This window comes from Protopterus annectens, chromosome 7.part0 (assembly GCF_019279795.1).
Source record: "Protopterus annectens isolate FY-2018-M chromosome 7.part0, PAN1.0, whole genome shotgun sequence".
In the NCBI taxonomy this organism is placed as follows: Eukaryota; Metazoa; Chordata; order Ceratodontiformes; family Protopteridae; genus Protopterus; species Protopterus annectens.
The window spans coordinates 1,288,727,604-1,288,745,803 of record NC_056739.1 but is presented as its reverse complement, the minus strand read 5'-3'; the positions used below and the strand labels follow the sequence as shown (position 1 = coordinate 1,288,745,803).

The window sequence follows — 18,200 nt, the reverse complement described above, 5'->3', positions numbered from 1 at the left end:
AGAAGATTTGTTAGTCAAATTTATAGAAAACCAACCTTTTCGAATTGTTACCTGCATTATGAAAGCTGTCACCTATCCCATCAGAAGAAAGGTTTGGTAAAAGCTCAATTCATTTGGTTAACAAGGATGACATTTGAGGATGACACTTTTTTTTAGGGAAGCTGATAAACTTATTGAAATGTTTTCGGCTAGGGGGTATCCTGGTGCACTTACTGAGGAAGTGTATTTTGAGGTGCGAGATAAAAGAATTAGAGGTTTTTATCCGCCTCTATTAGGTAATTTTATGTCTAACACCCTTTTAAAGGACAAGGAGGCTAAAGCTGGAGTTAGTAATTTGTCCCACATTTCCTTTATTACTACATATACCCCGGAATGTGAAATTTTTTTTAAAACTCTGAATACATACTTGCATGTGTTTTCTGTTTATAAAGAACAACAAGGGGTTTATAAAGGAGGAGTAAAAATGGTTTACAGAAAGGGGAGATGTTTCAAAGATATATTAGAAACAGTAGGTCAAGATATCAAATGCGTCTCCACAAGAAAGAAAGGTACACACAAATGTGGCTCTTGCAATTACTGTAGCTTTTTAATAGAACTTAACGAGGTCTATGTAAATGGAAGGAGGATTTCTGTAAATTTTTTTAATAATTGTAATACTAGGGACCTTGTTTATTTAGCTTTGTGTAAAAATTGCAATTGTTTTTATGTGGGAAAAAGCGTAGATTTAAGGAACAAATTTATGAACATTCCCTTGATATTAGAAAGGTTAACATGAATAATGCTCTTGCAAAACATGTTTTTGAGAACAGTGATCATGTTTTTGGATTTGTTGCCATTGATCATGTTAACAGAGACCCCAGGGGGGGTCCTTGGAATGAAATTTTAGAGCTTAAAGAGCTGCAATGGCAAATCAGACTCAATGCATGTGTTTTTCCTGGACTCAATGAAAATATTTCTATTTCAAGTGTTTTAAAGCTGAGATCTTTTTATAATTAACATTTCAATATTTTTATTTTTACATATATTTATATGGTTTAAATACTGACTTGTATGTGTTCTCATCGGATGTCATTTCACATTATGTGACTTGTGAGAGGGATATTTAAACTATTTGGTGACTATTTTCTTTTGTTCTGAGGAAGTCTTGTGGATCTGCTTTGACGAAAGTGCTTAACCTGTGTGTTGTGCATTAAATTGGTCTATTTTTCCTGGAGTGACTGGTTTGTTTGGTTTCCTTTACAAAATCTGAGGAATATTGGGCACTGCTGTGCTTATCCCTTGTGATTGATTACAGGCACAGAATCTTTTCCATTTGTCAGCATAAGATTTTCTAGTACTAGACCTTCTTGCCTCCAAAATAACATCCATCACAGGTTTGCTGAGGGATGCTGTGTGTGAATTTAGGTGATTAGCCACTCTGCAAGATTCAAAGTTTGGAGCTGAGTGTGCCGAATTTGGTTGTTCTGCTGAGACAGTAAGTAAGGTGTCGAAGGCAGGTGCCACGGTGGAAGATGTGACACACTGAGCAGGAGTGGGTACCAGTGTTGGCGAGGCCAGTCTGGAGCAATCAAAATAATTTTTGGTTTGTCCTGTTTGACTTTTAGTAGAACTTTGGAGAGCAGAGGCAGTGGGGGAAAAGCATAGACTGATTGTTTTTTCCAGCTGAATGACAGAGCATCCACTTTCTAGTTTTTTTTTTGTTTTGAGTTCTTGTGCAGAATTTGTTGAACTGATAGTTCTGGGGTGAGGCAAAAAGATCCATGTCTGGACTCCCCCATTTGCATGTCAACATGTTGAAAATCCGTGGTTCCAGTTTCCATTCGTGTGGGTCCATGAGATTTCTGCTTTGTTCGTCTGCCAGAGTATTCAGCTTTCCTGGCAGGAATTGAGCTTGTAGTTGTATTTGATAGTTCAAGGCCGTGTTCCACAATGCCATGGCTAGTCTGCAAAGGGGGTAGGAGTGTGTACCCCCATGCTTGTTTATATACCACATAACTGTGGTGTTGTCTGACTTTATCATTAATTGTCCTGGATGAAGGTAGTCCCTGAAAGCTGTCAATGCACTCTGTACAGTTAGCATCTCTTTTTGATTGATATGAAGGTTCATTTGATTTGGGCTCCATTTGCCCTGAATGCACTTTTCTGCCAGATGAGCCCCCCCAGCATAGTCTGATGCGTATGTAGTTAAGTGTTTGGGTGGCAGGGAGTGGAGTGAATGGCACTCCCTTCTTTTGGTGGCAGGCCTCTGCCCACCATAGGAACTCTAGTTGCAGGCAAGGTATGATAGGAATCATTGTTTCCAGGCTGTGACAATGGTGACTCCATAAACTCTTTAAGTACCACTGAAGTTTCCTCATATGCAGTCTTGCATATGGAATTAGAACAATGCAGGAGGCCATGAACCCCAAGGCTTGCAGAATTTGTCTTGCAGATAAGCAGGGTTTTTGTGGCCACCTGTTTGAAGTAAGTTACCAAATGAATTTGCTTTTCTGACACAAGGTAAGCCATCTGGGCAGTTGTATTCAAGCATGCACCCAGGAATGTAATTTTTTCAGAGGGTAACAGATGTGATTTCTTTTCGTTTATGGTGTACCCTAGACAAGTTAGAACCCTTTTTACAAACGCCAGATGTTTTTGAAGAATGTCCCTGTTTTCTGCCTGAATTAGACAATCGTCCAGGTATGAATATATTTGAATATTTCTTTCCCTGCAAAATGCAATTACGGGAGCCAGTCACTTTGTGAAGACCCTGGGCACAGTAGATAAGCCAAAGGGCAGTGCAGAGAACTGGTAATGCAAATAGCCTGCTTTGAAACGGAGGTATCTTCTGCAAGATTCCCTGACTGGGATATGCAGGTAAGCCTCTTTTATGTCTAGAGTTAGCAACCAGGTATCTTTGCCTAGCATAGGAAGTAACTGTTGAAGAATCAGCATCTTGAATTTTGGAATGTCCAGAAATGTGTTTAGAGTACATAAGTCCAGAATTGGACGCCATGATTTGTCTTTTCTGGGTACCAGGAAAATTCTGGAATAGAAACCTTGTCCCTTTTCCTCTGCTGGTACCGGTTGAATAGCTCCCGTGTTCATGAGAGACAGTACTTGTTTCTGAGCCTCTGCCCACTGATTTGGGGGCAGGTCTGGCTATCCGTTTGGGATTGGCAAGGTTTGGAAATGAAATCTGTATCCCTGGGATACTATATTTAAAACCCATTTGTCCTGGGTTATAAGTTGCCAGTTTCTTGCATGAAGTGCCAGTTTTCCCCCCAAAGGGGCGGCTATAAGATAAGTGCTTGGTAAGCGTAGAAGGAAGTCATTGAGACTGCTTACCATAGCGAGGTGCCTTATTATTTCCAGATTTGGAGGAGGAGGCCGCACCCCATTGTTCTGTTCTAAAAGTTCCTTGTGACTGAAACCTGGAGCCTTTGGAATATCTGGGTTTGACTTGAGTGGCTCTTGAAGGAACTGGAAAGGACCAGTTCTTAGTAGGCCAGTGCCTACTAAATCTTGGCAGTTGCACTTGTAAGAAATCTTTCACAGTTTTCCTAGATTTAGCTTTATCTTCCATCTTTTTTAAAACGTCTTCAGCCTTATTACCAAAGAGACGGTCCTGTTGTAAAGGAGCATCCAACAATTTTGCATTAACATGATCAGGCAGAGTTTGCTTTTTGAGCCAAGCATGCCTTCTTAGCACAGACCTAGTTACAGCAGCCCTGTAAGAGGCCTCCAAAGAATCAAAACCACATTGTAAAGTATGTTTTCCAACTTGTTAAGCTGAAGGCAATAAATCCTGTAAATCTTTTATTTTCCATTTTTTCAGAAATTAACATAATTTTCTGTTTAAGGAGTCGCATGATATGCTGCTGATATTTAAGCATATGAAATTGGCAGTTTAAATCCCTGACTGCCAAGGTTTCAGAAGTGTAAACCTTCTTACCCCATCTATCCAGCTCCATGGAATCTCTATCAGAAGGGGTAGGATTTTTAGCAGTAGAGGCCTTAATGCCCTTGGGACCCTGAGAAATGGTTTCAGGATCTGCAATAGGATTTTTGAAAATGAATATGTGGGAGTCAGGAACCCTGTAGTATCTGTCTGGCTTACAAGGTGCTGGAGGCAGAGAATCAGGAGCCATACTAGATTCTGAAAAAACATCATCAACAATGTCTAGAACAGGAGGTACAGCCAAAGGCCTATGCTGAGGAAGGAGGAGAAAATCCCTAAGTCTCTTTTTAGATTCAGAGAAATCCTGACTTTCCCAGTGGAAATGTTCCCTTAAGGTATGTAAAGCTTCCCCAAAAGAAAAATCCCCAGGGGGAGAAGCAGAAGGAATGGAATCATCTGCATCAGAGACCTCATAAGTAGGTACAGACAAGTCCTGTTCATTAGAAGAGTCAGAAGAAATAGAATCCTGTTCAGAAGATTCAAAATCAATGTCTTGCCTAGGCCTCTTAAAAGGGGGGGGGGGGCTACCCCTGATCAGAGTAATTAAATCTTCAGCCATTTTGATCATTTGTTTTTTAGGCATAGGGGCCTGCACATGTGGCCTAGGCGTTGTTTTTTTAGACATAGATTTAGATTTTGGCCTTAGTTTTGAAGATGGCGTCAGTCTAATATACAAATCTGTAGGCCTGAAAACAACCTCAGAAGCCGGTGCCTGCACAGCGACTCCGAACCCATCTAAGATAGAGACATCTGCGGGTTCCATAACTGAAGCATCTTGCGGCATACCGGACTCCGAATGGGTCTCAGTAGAGGCCTGCGAATCAAAAGTTGCGGGTATCAGGGGCTGTGAAAGCGCCTCACTGAGTAACAGCAAACTGGCGACTGGCTTAGGAGAAGCATTGTCATCAATTTTGGACCTCGATGGTCTGTCTCTGTCTTTTTCTTTGCGTTTTTTAGATATTCCGGTAGTTGGATTGCTAACTGATGACATTTCTGGATAATTAAAGCATAAGGCAAAATATTTAGAAGCAAAATTATACCGACGTTTAATAGTGCGCTGATTAAATTTAGCATAAAACCGACAGCAAGGTACATTGTGGTCAGGGCTTAGGCAAGGAATACAGTATAAATTAAAATCCTTATGAGGTATTTGCTTCCCACAAGTAATGCAATTATTAACTTTTACTGACATCGGTTGTTGTTGTTGTGTCTTTCGGCTTTTCCCAGTTAGGGGTCGCCACAGCGGAACTCTGGTCCGCTAATGATTGGCAGTAGATTTTTACGTGCCGAGTTGCCGGCCCTGACGCACAACCTTCAACGAAGGTACACCCATTCACACATGTCTCCACACAGAAGCTGCTCTAGCTGAGAATCGAGCAGGATAACGTCTTACTGTGAGCAACAAAGCTACCGCAGCACCACCACTGCAGTTCTTTTACTGACATTGGTAAGGAGCAAGAAAAAGTTTCCCCAATGGGGTACTTAGCTTTTTAGTTGAAGACTTCGGTTCTGAAACTCGAAAACGAAAATTTCAGGAGTCGGCTGACCGGCACTTGCGAACTGCTTCTGCTTCGGGCACCTCGCGGCAAGAAAGACTAATGTAATGGTGTTGGCTGCATATTTTATACCCCTGACAACCTGACGTCATGGAAGAAGGGACAGCAACTGACGCAGGACCCAAGACTTTGTTAATCAGGTCGAATGAGGGCAACCTGCCAGCAGATTACCCAAATGTAATGACGGCAACAGTGAAACACGAAGAACATCCTCTTACTTTCCCTTTGCCCTGCTACACTGAGGAGAATAGATGCTTCACACTGCACTACAGTACCTACATACTTAGGCATGCAAACAGCACCATGTAAATTATGGCTACCACCAGGGTCAAGAGATTCAGAAGAGTCCAAAGGGTTTGAACTTGGACTCTTTGCTGTATTTTTTTCCCAGGATGCCAAAGCCATGACTTCTTGGGCCTTACCCAATGGAAAGAAAGACTGACAAATGACAATGTCCAGTTCTATACTAGAAAAAGTAATATTAGAATACAGTTAGATATATTACATAAATGATGATCACCCTCAGGAATGAACCCACTACTGTAGCACTTACAGGGATTCCCTGCATGTGGTATAAGAAAAAAGTCATCTAACTACAGGAGCACATGGAGACCCTTCTGCAAGACTTTGGCTACAACAGCTAACACTTCTGCAAATACTCTGGATACTGAAGAACACCCAAGCAGAAGCACTCATTACTAAAAGTGATATTTACCACCAGCACATCGGGGAAACATCCCATCTGGAACACAGATGTGCTAAAAGGCACTTGTGCCGAAAGACACAACTGAGGTGTCCTACAGCAGCAGCAGCAGCAACAGCAGGGGCATAAGACCTAGAAGGATCACCATTAAGAACCAAATAAAGTAGATGTACTGCTGGATGTTGCTGAGGTCCAAAAAGGGAAAGAAACCATAAATACCCCTTCATAACTAGGAAAAGGCAGGTGTCAAAATTCTCATCCTACTCGAAATGAAGGGCAACCTCTAACACCTCTTTCAAAAGTGCAGTCTTGGCCAGGTCCTTCAGAAACCTCTTTCCTGGGGAGAACGTATGAGTTCAAAGATACAACCTACAGTAACCATGTCTAGATTTCACTAATCCTTTGAGATGGCTCCGCAAGCCTGGACAACCTCAGAGAACTACTTCCCCAAAAGTAGACAGAGACCATTAGTCAGGACTACTGTTGTCGCACTGGTGGAGCCATCTTGTTGGAAGCCTTAGACATAAGAGGGGGCAAAACTGAGTAAATTTCCATAGCCTTCTCTGGAAAGCAAGGCAGCTTCTTACATTTTTGGAGTTAGATGGTTCTCGAATAAGAAGTGAGCTACAGGAGGATCAGGAAGGTCTTCCACAGTGATGAATGCTTGCTTCTTATTGTAGAAGTTATCTATTAGATGTCAGCAGGGCAGAAAAATGTATCTCCCTTTAAACTAGCATTTAGAATGTTTTTCTCAAGTTATTCCTTGAAGTAGAATAATCTTAACCACTCTAGCACTTGCAATCCTAATTACAGCATCAACACAGTCAAAATTATATCTGGTTGCATGAAAAACTACTATGAAAGCTGTAGTAGAAGTCTTCACAAGTCTTTTCATAAGCCCGGGCTCATTGATGTCTGCCAGCTCTTACAGATAATATGTTGGACATTAAGCAATGTGGAACAGGATCACATGCACACAGCCACTCACTGCACCGGGCTTGGGCTTGGCATCAGGCCATAATCCTTAACAGTATCATTCAGCATGCTCCCACCAGACAGTAAACATCTGCTTAATTTCTAGGCCTCAAGTCATGAATCATGGCACAGACAGTCCCAACGGCCACCTCTTCCCAGGGTAAATGGCTCAGATGAGCATAGGGGAGACTCAGGAGAAGGACACCATGATCACAAGTACCCAACACCATGGTCATGTGACTTGAGGAACCATTCCTCAGGACTGAGTCAAATGCCTTTGAAAGCCAGTCAACCCAGGTTTGGGCCTCCTACTGCCCTGGAATGCACTTCACTGTATGACCTAAACATGTATCTTCTCTAGAACCCTCATTGCATGCTTCAATTGAAATGAAGGACTGCTATGAGATCAAGCCCTCACTTTAAAGGATGGTCCAGAACTGGAAAGAAACCATCCACACCCCTTCAGAACTAGGAAAAGACAGGTGTCAAAATTCTCATCTTACTCCAAATAAAGAGCACCCTCTATGACCACCTTCAAAAGTGGAGTCCATGGCCACAAAAAGATATTTTACTAAAACAAATTAAGCTCTGGGAAGTTAAGACTCAACTGACCAAACTGCAGAAGTGTGCGAAAGTACAGTTTTGTACCTACCATAAATGTAGATGTTCGAGTGCTAATACAGCTGCAGTCATAACAGATGGGTTCTCCTGCCGTCAGGCGGGTCCTCGGTCGGCCGAATTCCAAAGTCTAGGTCCGGCGTCGGCTGTCGTCGCTTCTTCCCTGACGTCAGTGCGACAGGGGTATAAAGGAACCAGCCGACACCATTTTCTTCAGTTTTTCTTGCCCCAGATGTCAGGTGCCCCCAGAAGGAAGGCAATACATAAATTTATATAATAAAGCAATGCAATATAATCAAAATACAGTAGTTGCAAGCAAATACACCATAAATGAATACCCCAATCAGGTTGTACAAGGAGGTGTTAGCCAATAGGCCTGTCCCAAGAGGGGAAGGAGGGAGGGAAACCTGGACTGCAGCTGTATTAGCACTTGAACATCTACATTTATGGTAGGTACAAACCTGTACTATGTTCATCATGCATAGCTGCAGTCATAACAGATGGGTAGAATCCCAAAGCTAAGAAAAGGGTGGTAGGCACTAGGTGGAACTAGGAGGAGCCAGGATGCCCTGCAAGACTGCAGTGGCAAAGCCTGCTCTAGTTTTGGAGTATAATGGTAGGTGGTAGTGCTTGGAGAAGGTATGCACAGAACTCCAAGTGGCTGCTTCCAAAATATCTTTGGTAGGAACTCCTCTGAGGAAAGCTGCAGAGGTAGCTGTGGCCCTTGTGGAGTGAGATCTGATGCCTGCAGGTACAGTTTTACCATGAAAAGAGTAACAAAAGCGTATGCAGTGGGCTATTCATTTTGAGATTGTCTGTTTGGAAATTGGCTTCCCTTGAGCTCCTATAGCATAGGACACAAAGAGCTGTTCTGTTTTTCTGAAAGGCTTTGTTCTGTCCAAATAATAACGCAGCTGTCTGTGGATGTCCAAGGAATGCAGTAGTCTCTCCCCTTTGTTTTGAGGATTAGGGTAAAAGGTCGGTAAGTGGATAGCTTGATTCAAAGCTACCCTGGATACCACCTTTGGCATAAAGGACGGGTTGGTTCGTAAGGAAACTCTGTCCTGATGGAAGATGATAAAAGGCTGCACAGCCATGAGGGCTTGCAGTTCCGATACCCTGCGAGCTGAGGTGATAGCCAAAAGGAAAGCTGTTTTCCAGGACAAATATTGCAAATCTGTTGAGGCAGCTGGCTCAAAGGGAGGCAAGGTCAGTTTTCTAGAATGAAACTGAGGTCCCAAGCAGGTATTGGTTGTTTCCTTGGGGGTTTTATGTTCTTCGCCCCTCTGAGGAACTGTCTTAAGAGGGGGTGAGAGAATAAAGGTGGATCAGTGTTGTAGTCTGCAGAAATGGCTGAGGCATGGATTTTGATGGAAGAAAATGAAAGTCCACTGCTTAGCAGCTCAGCTAGATACTGTAATATTTGAGGTAAATTCAGTTTTCCAGGATTCTGGCCCTTTTTCTCATTCCAGGCACAAAACCGTTTCCATTTTGCGGAGTAAGCTTTTCTAGAAGACGGCCTTCTGGCCTCCAAAATGACATCCTGCACCTCCTTGGAGAGTAGGGTCTGTTGTGATGTTAAGGAATCTTCCATGCGGCCAGCTTGAGTGTTTTCAGCTGACTGTGAAGAGTTTTGAAGCTGTGCTGAGTCAGAAGAAGAGGCATTAGAGGCAGGGTCCATGGTGGAGAATGCGCCAGGCTCCTCAGGAGTTGATACCAGTGCTGTCTTGGCCAGTCTGGAGCAATGAGAATCATCTTTGGTCTGTGTGCTCTGGTTTGTAATAGAACTTTGGGCAGCAGAGGAAGAGGCGGAAAGGCATAAACTGTCATTGTTGTCCAACTGAAAGAGAGAGCGCCCACTCTCCAGGCCTGTGGATGAAAAGTCCTTGAGCAGAATTTTGTCAATTGGTGATTTTTGTGGGAGGCAAAGAGATCTATGTCTGGCCTTCCCCATGCTTGTATTATCTCTGTAAAAACTTGAGGATGCAACTTCCATTCGTGTGGATCTGTCATATTTCTGCTTAGGTTGTCTGCCAGCGTGTTTTCCTTGCCTGGCAAGTACTGTGCTTGAAGTTCGATTTGTAATTCCAGAGCCATGTTCCAAAGTGACATGGCCAGCCTGCATAGGGGGTATGAATGGGTTCCTCCCTGTTTGTTTATGTACCACATTACTGTGGTGTTGTCTGTCCTTATCAATAGTTGACCTGGATGCAGAAGGTCTTTGAAAGCTATAATAGCATTTATTACTGCTAGCATTTCCTTTTGATTGATGTGAAGGTGCTTTTCTTTTTGGGACCATTTGCCCTGAATGCACCGATCTGTCATGTGCGCCCCCCAGGCGTAGTCCGAGGTGTCTGTTGTGATGACATGATTTGCTTGAGGCTTGCAGAATGGGAGACCTGTGTTTGTTTGGCATGCTTGAGCCTACCACAGAAATTCCTTTTGAAGACATGGAATTAGTGGTAATATTGTTTCCAAACTGTGGCTGTGTTGAGACCATAGGTTTTTCAAGTACCATTGAAGTTTCCTCATATGCAGCTTTGCACATGGGATTAGTAGGATGCAAGATGCCATGAATCCGAGCCTGCAGGATTTTCCTTACAGTCAGCCTGGTGACATTTGCTAGTTTTCTGAAGTATTGAGTTAGTTGCCCCTGTTTCTCTGGCGTGCGGTAGGCCATCTGGGTGTTTGTGTCCAAGTTGGCACCCAGGAAAATTATTTTCTGAGAGGGTATTAGCCTTGACTTCTTTTTGTTGACTGTGTATCCCAAAGAATTCAACAACATTATTACAAAAGCCAGATGTTTCAGAAGTATGTGCTTGCTGTCCGCTTGGATCAGGCAGTCGTCCAAATATGGGTATATTTGTATCCCTTGAAGTCTGCAGTAGGCAATTACTGATGCCAGGCATTTCGTGAATACTCTGGGTGCAGTAGATAAGCCAAAGGGCAATGCAGAGAATTGATAATGGGTTGAACCTGAAAGAAATCTGAGGTATCTTCTGCAATTTTGTCTGACTGGGACATGCAGTTATGTCTCCTTGAAGTCCAATGTTACCAGCCAAGACTCCTTGCACAGCATGGGAAGAAGCTGCTGTAATGTGAGCATCTTGAATTTTGGTACGAGTAAAAATGTGTTTAGGATGGATAGGTCCAAAACAGGTCTCCAATCTTTTCCCTTCCTTGGTACCAGGAATAGTCTGGAATAAAAACCTTGACCTTGTTCTTGAGTAGGTACCTCTTGAATAGCTTTCATGTCCATGAGATCTGAAATTTGTCTTTGTGCCTCTGCCCTTTGATTGTGTGGCAGGTTTGGCAGGCCTCTCATTTTTGGAAGGGTGTGAAAATGGAATCTGTAGCCTCTGTTTATAATGTCCAGGATCCATTTGTCTTTTGTGACAATATGCCAATTTTTCGAAAATAATGCCAGTTTTCCACCTAAGGGTGCTGCCATTTCAGCCTTGCATGGCATGCAAAGGGGAAAGTCATTGGAGTTGCTTTCTGAATGGCTGCAAACTATCCTCACCACCTCTTTGTGTAGGAACTTGCCATTGTCTGCCTCTAAACGATCCTTGAGATTGCCCTCTGCCCCTCGGGCTTCTGTATCTACCTCTTTGGGGTCTGTCCGTGGCTGGAAAGGACCAATTTTTGGAGGGCCAATTTCTACTGAAACGTGGAGGTTGTACCTGTAGAAAATTTTTCACTGTTTGCATTGATTTAGCCTTTTCCTCCATTTTCTTTAATACCTCCTCAGCTTTAACACCAAATAATACATCCTTTTGTAGAGGGGCATCTAGTAATTTAGCTTTGACATGATCTGGTAAGGTTTGCTCCTTGAGCCAGGCATGTCTACGATGACTGATCCTGTAACAGCAGCTCTACATGAGGCCTCTAGAGCATCAAAACCACATTGCAAGGTATGTTTACCCACTTGTTCTGCACTATGCATCAAATCCTGCAACTCCTTCAAGTCTGGTTGTTCAGGTTGTGACATTTTGCTTCTCAACTGTGATAACAGAAACTGTTGGTACTTTAACATATGGAACTGCCAGTTTAATGCCCTCATGGTTAAGGTGGCCGAGGTGTATACCTTTTTTCCCCACCTTTCTAAAGATCTGGAATCTCTCTCGGAAGGTAAAGGATTTTTAGCAGTGGAGGCCTTAATTCCCTTGGGGCCCTGTGAGATAGTTTCTGGGTCAGCCGCATGGCTTTTGTATAGAAATTGGTGAGAGTCAGGAACCCGGTAGTACCTGTCAGGTTTGACTGGGGCTGGAGGTAAAGAATCCAGGTTAAGGCAGGCCTCCGAATACACATCATCTAGTATGTCTAAGACAGGAGGTATAGCCAGAGGCCTGTGCTGAGGTAGCAAGAGAAAATCCCTAAGCCTTTTCTTGGAATCTGAATACTCTTGGCCTTCCCAGTGGAAGTGCTCCCTTAAGGTATGCAAGGTTTCCCCAGATGAGTAATCCTCTGGAGGGGAGACAGAGGGAATGGACTCCTCTGCATCAGAATCTTCAAAAGGGGAGTAAGAATGTTCCTGTTCATCCGAGTGCTCTGAAATAATGGAGGCCTGGTCAGAGGAGGGGGATTCTTCCTCCACTCTGGGCCTTTTGTCCGGGGGGTGGGAGGGTGAGAACCCCTGATAAGAGCAATTAAATCCTCAGCCATTTTAAGCATCTGTTTTTTAGGCATGGGGCCTGGAGAAGGGCCCTGTGTAGCTGGTCTCTTAGAATGCATGGCTGCTTTAGACTTAGTGAAAGCCTTGATGGAAAAAGAAGAGGAAGGTCTGAAGACACCCTGAGAGAAGGCAGACCTGTCTACATTTCGAGTTTCACCACCAAGAGTGGCTTCGGTATCTGCAGTCGGGGTGTGGGCCGAGGAGCCTGCGACCTCGGGCACAGAAGACACCGCCAATGAAGTGTCGTCAGTAGGCAGGGGCTGCGAAGGTGCCTCGCTGAGAACCAGACCACCTGTAGTCGGCCTTGGCGTGGTGTCGGTAGAGGCCGCGGACCTTGTGTGTCGGTCCTTATCTTTGCGTTTTTTAGACAAAACTGGAGTCGGAGTATCCGACGACATAATATAGTTACATTTTCTGCCAAAATAGTGTTGGGCGAACTCCGCCCGACGCTTAATGGTGCGTTTGTTGAATGTAGCACAAAAACGACAGACCAAGACGTCGTGGTCTGGGCCTATGCAAGGAATGCAGAGGGAATGAAAATCCTTATGCGGTATTTGCTTCCCACATGAAATACAATTATTAACTTTGTCTGACATCGGTCTGAGGCAAGAAAAGTTTCAACGGGTACTTAGCTTTCAAGAAGACTTCGGTTGCAAAATTTTCGTAATTTCAGGAGCTGGCCGACCGGCACTTGCGAACTGCTTCTGCTTCGGGCACCGCGCGGCAAGAAAGACTGAAGAAAATGGCATCGGCTGGTTCCTTTATACCCCTGTCGCACTGACGTCAGGGAAGAAGCGACGACAACCAACGCCGGACCTAGACTTTGGAATTCGGCCGACCGAGGACCCGCCTGATGGCAGGAGAACCCATCTGTTATGACTGCAGCTGTATGCACGATGAACATCCAAAAACTCTACAATAAAACCACTGGTATATTGATGCTGTAGAAAATGCTGGTAGTCCACAAAGTAAAGCAAAAAAGTTTACTGTAAGACAATAGAAAGCTGGTAAGTGCTTTCGTCCTCAGCAAAAGAACTTCATCAGACAAATTAAAATCAAACACAGAACACATTTTAAAGACTCCCTTTGTGCAGCACATGATAGTAGCCACTCCCCCTAAGTAACAAAAATTTAAAAGGGCAATACAAACTGTGATGTCAATGACAAAATGTTAAATAAAAGATATAAAAAATATATAGAAAATATATAAAAAAGATCATCCACTTCACAATTTTTTAAAAAGAGCAATGAATAAATATATAAATAAATATAAAAATATATAAATAAATAAACATCTGTTTAAAGCTCTCAATTTTAAAAGGGAATCAATGGAGAGGGATTCATTTAAACCTGGCCAGTTGTTCGCATTTAATAACAATTGCTAGTATAATTCCCTCTTTTCTAGTGAGGCAGACCATGCACCTCCCATGATGTCCATTCTGACACCATCACTGACAAAAAAATTAAAAGTGTGGTCATTGTTCTCTGAGGTATGTTTATACAAAGCATTTGTCTCTTTGCCTGTTCTTATTTCATACAAATGTTCATATATTCTATTTTTAAATTTTTTATCAGTTTTTCCAATGTAAAAACAATCACATAGGTTACAGACGGCACAATAAATAATACATTCAGAGTTACAGTTATACTTATTTTTTTATATGAATCTTAGTGCTGTTGATCATAAATACTGTTCCTTCCTTTATAAAGGGACAGTATCGACACATACCATACTTCAACATATGTCCATTCAAAAAATGATTCACAGCATGTCCTTTCTCGAAAAAAATTTTTTAATTTCTACCTTTTATAAAAATAACAGTCGGTTGTTCATCAATATGTGTTCTGATACTTTGGTCATGTGTTAGAATTGACCAATTTTTACTCCAAATATGCTTAATATCAGGACTATCAATCGTGCATGTAGAAATGAATGAAGTATTATAATCTTTTTCTGTAAAAACAGAGTTTAGGGGCACAACATTCCCTGTGAGTGTTACATCCAATGAAACCTCAAGATAAAAGAGGTATATAAAAATGTCTCTCTCTCATATTTACTACCTCTAAAAGGACATCGTTAACAAGCCTCAACAGGTAGCCCCTCTTTAAAAACATATCTTTTAAGGTATCACATTCATCTAAAAAATCTTCTGAACGTGATACCATATAGGCAGCCCGTACAAACTGTCCCTTAATAATAGCTTTTTTTCTGTTTCTGAGGGTGGATGCTACTATAATAAAGTAATGAATTTGAATGTGTCCTTTCGATATATTTTAGATATAAACCTACTATTCTGGTAATTCTTAATTAATTTAATATCAAGGAAGGCTATCTCATGTAAGTTAAATGAACTATGTAAATCTTAAAAATGAAGTGGAAGAATCTAAATATCTAATAAAATCACTAATAAGGGCATAGGGACCATCCCATAAAATAAAAAGGTCGTCCAGGAATCGTGTATAATATTTAACATGCTTGTAAAAGTCAAAAGGAAACAAATATTTCTTCTCCCACTATAAAACCACTATGTTAGCATAAAGACCACCATATGCAGAACCCATAGCTACCCCTTCCTGTTGTAGAAAAAATCTCCTTATTAAATAAAATAAAAGTGCTCTTAAGGACCGTCTCCATCAACTGGGTATACATTATTACATCAAAATGGTTTATTTTCTTTTCATATAAAAATTCATTAAACCATTCTAACCCCTCCTGGTGGGGAATTACTGAATAAAGATCCTTTATATCAACCGTTACTAACATATAGGAGCCTTCAAAGGGTATGTGATTAATATCTTTTAAGAAGCTCCATGAGTCTTTACATATATGTGATTCTTCCTGCACAAATTTCTTTAACTTTAAATCTAAGTATTTTGCCAGGGGTTGCATAACTGACCCCTTAGAGTCAACTATGGGTTGCATGGGTGGTTGTGATATGTTCGTATGTAGTTTCGGGAGACCAAATATTACTGCTAGTTTAGGATACATAACAGTCAAATAATTCAAAACGTCCATATCAATAAAACCATCAACACATAGGTCCTGTAATTCATTTTTAATTTTTGAATAGCCACCATTTACCTCACTGATGGATGATCTTCTGTATGCTTTTCCTTCCAATATGAACAACATTTTTCTATTATAGTCATCTAGGTTCATAATAGCAACCCCCCCTCCCACTCTTATTGGGTTTCATAATTCTGACTGTGTCAAGCAATCCATTAATTTCTTTTATAAGAATACCTTCTTGGATATTGTAACTCTCCCCGTTACAATAGGTGGAAAGTACACTCCTAATATCTAATTCACATATTTTCTCAAATAGGGTGATCATAGGGTGCAAGGGGGGGGGGGGGTTATATGTGCTAGATATAGACAATGAGCTGGTGGGTTGGATAGGGAAGGAATTCTGAAATTAAACCTTAAAATTTATTTTACGGGTATACAGTTTCAGGTCCATTAAGGTTTGCAATATGTTACTACGCTACCATGGGACATAAGTAAACCCTTTAGAAAAAACATCACACTGTTCTCTATTAAATTCAAGGTTTGAAAATTATAAACCTTAAAATCACCCATGCTGTTAGTTAAAATACAGCAAGTGGGTAAAAAATGGTCTCCACTATCAACTACTTGTACATCATCAATGACTGTATTGTTCAGTATAAAACTTATTTCCTGTTCGACTAGTTCCTGTTGCGGAAGTTCCCTCCACCCTTGTGGTTGTTCAACCCCCCCCCCCTGTTCCATTGATTGTTGTTGTGGGGATGGGCTACATAATTCACCCCCCTCAAGTTGTTCACTTGGGGGGGTCTTGTTTTTCAGACGTTCCAAACGTCTTAAAGGGGAGTATTCTTCCTCGTCTAAAAAATATTCATCATCATCTTGGGCATGTGAAAAATGGGTGTGGGGAGCATCCTTAGTATTTACCATCCCATTTTCAGATACATTATATTTGTTACCCCATTCCTGGGATGGTGGGGGTTTAGGGTATGCAATGCCCTTACTATACTCCATTTTGTCCCTATTTAACTTTTTCATCTTACGGTATTTTATATTGTTACTCAAATCATCTATACTTTTAAAAATTCTAAAATTCTCACATCTAAAATCTGCATACTGTCTGTGTGTAGAAATTGCTGTATCCAATTCAGTAGCTCTGTCCATTAATTCATTAATAATTTTTTCATTGTTAGAAGCAATCAATTTCATATAGTCAAAGCCATGTTTATCAAATAACGCAGTTAATTCAAGAAAAAAATCAGAATCAGATTTTAAGCCACTAGGATACCTCCACACTGTAACCCTTTAGGTACAATTTTTTCTTTTAGGCATTCTATAAAATAAGCATTGTCCATTTGTAAACATTTTATCTTAGATAAATAATATTCAAACTCTTCTAAAAGTAAATGTAAGCTTTTATTACCAGTCTCATTTTGGTTTACTTGTCCATTTTGTACGGAAATAGTGGCAGAAATCCAGTCGTTTAACTGTGGTACTGTATTCAAGCCTTGTGTACCAGAAAAAATGTCAGAAGTTTGTTGCCCACAAGGAATAGAGCTTGTGGGACTCGTAGCTGAATTAAGCATAAAAGTAGAAGACAAATTAATGTTGCTAAGACCAGATGCTCCAGCAATACAAGTTTTTAAGCTAGAAAGATGGTTCGAGGAGCTCTGTGAGTTGGAAGACTCCATTTCTCCTCCTTCCAACGTAGTTGCAGAGCATTTTACCTCGTTTGGGGGCTTGGCAGTCAGGGAATCCACTTTGTGAGAAAGAGACAAAACAATGTTAGTTAAATCCACTACAGAATGTTGTAAAGTATTGAAATCAGTACTTTTAACAGGAGGTTTGTTGGAGTTGATGGTATCTTCCACATCTGCCATGACAAACAGTAAGCACCAAAAAACAGACAGAAACTACTGACCAAACAGCAGAAGTGTGCGAACCAAATACTCCACAATAAAACCAGGGGTATACTGATGCTGCATGTGGGGGAGAGAAGCCTGCACTGGGTTTGGTCTTGGCATCAGGCCATAATCCTTAACAGTATCATTCAGCATGCTCCCACCAGACAGTAAATATCTGCTAAATTTCTAGGCCTTAAGTCATGAATCATGGCACAGACAGTCCCAACAGCCCCCTTTTCCCAGGGTAAATGGCTCAGATGAGCATAGGGGAGACTCACTCAGGAGAGGGACACCATGATCACAAGTACCCAACACCATGGTCACGTGACTTGGGGAACCATTCCTTAGGACTGAGTCAAATGCCTTTGAAAGCCAGTCAACCCAGGTTTGGGCCTCCTACTGCCCTGGAATGCACTTCACTGTATGACCTAAACATCTATCTTCTCTAGATCCCTCATTGCATGCTTCAGTTGAAATTAAGGACTGCTACGAGATCAAGCCCTCACTTTAAAGGATGGTCCAGAAATGGAAAGAAACCATCCACACCCCTTCAGAACTAGGAAAAGACAGGTGTCAAAATTCTCATCTTACTCCAAACGAACAGCAACCTATATGACCGCCTTGAAAAGTGGAGTCCATGGCCACAAAAAGATATTTTACTAAAACAAATTAAGCTCTGGGAAGTTAAGACTCAAGCCTAGCCTCCAAAGCTCTTATTCCTAGGCAGAAGCACCATCTTTGTTCAATGGTTGGGCATGAAACCCTTCAGCAGATCACTGAACAAGGAGTTCTCAACTGCAGCAATGTTCCTAGTGACAATGAAAT

At 41.7% G+C, this 18,200-nt stretch overlaps 1 protein-coding gene across 1 annotated transcript in view; it reads right to left on the bottom strand.

Moving 5' to 3' along the window:
- Window positions 1–18,200, bottom strand: part of TMF1 (TATA element modulatory factor 1) — a 1,367,094-nt gene that overhangs the window by 899,111 nt on the left and 449,783 nt on the right. The window lies entirely within an intron of this gene.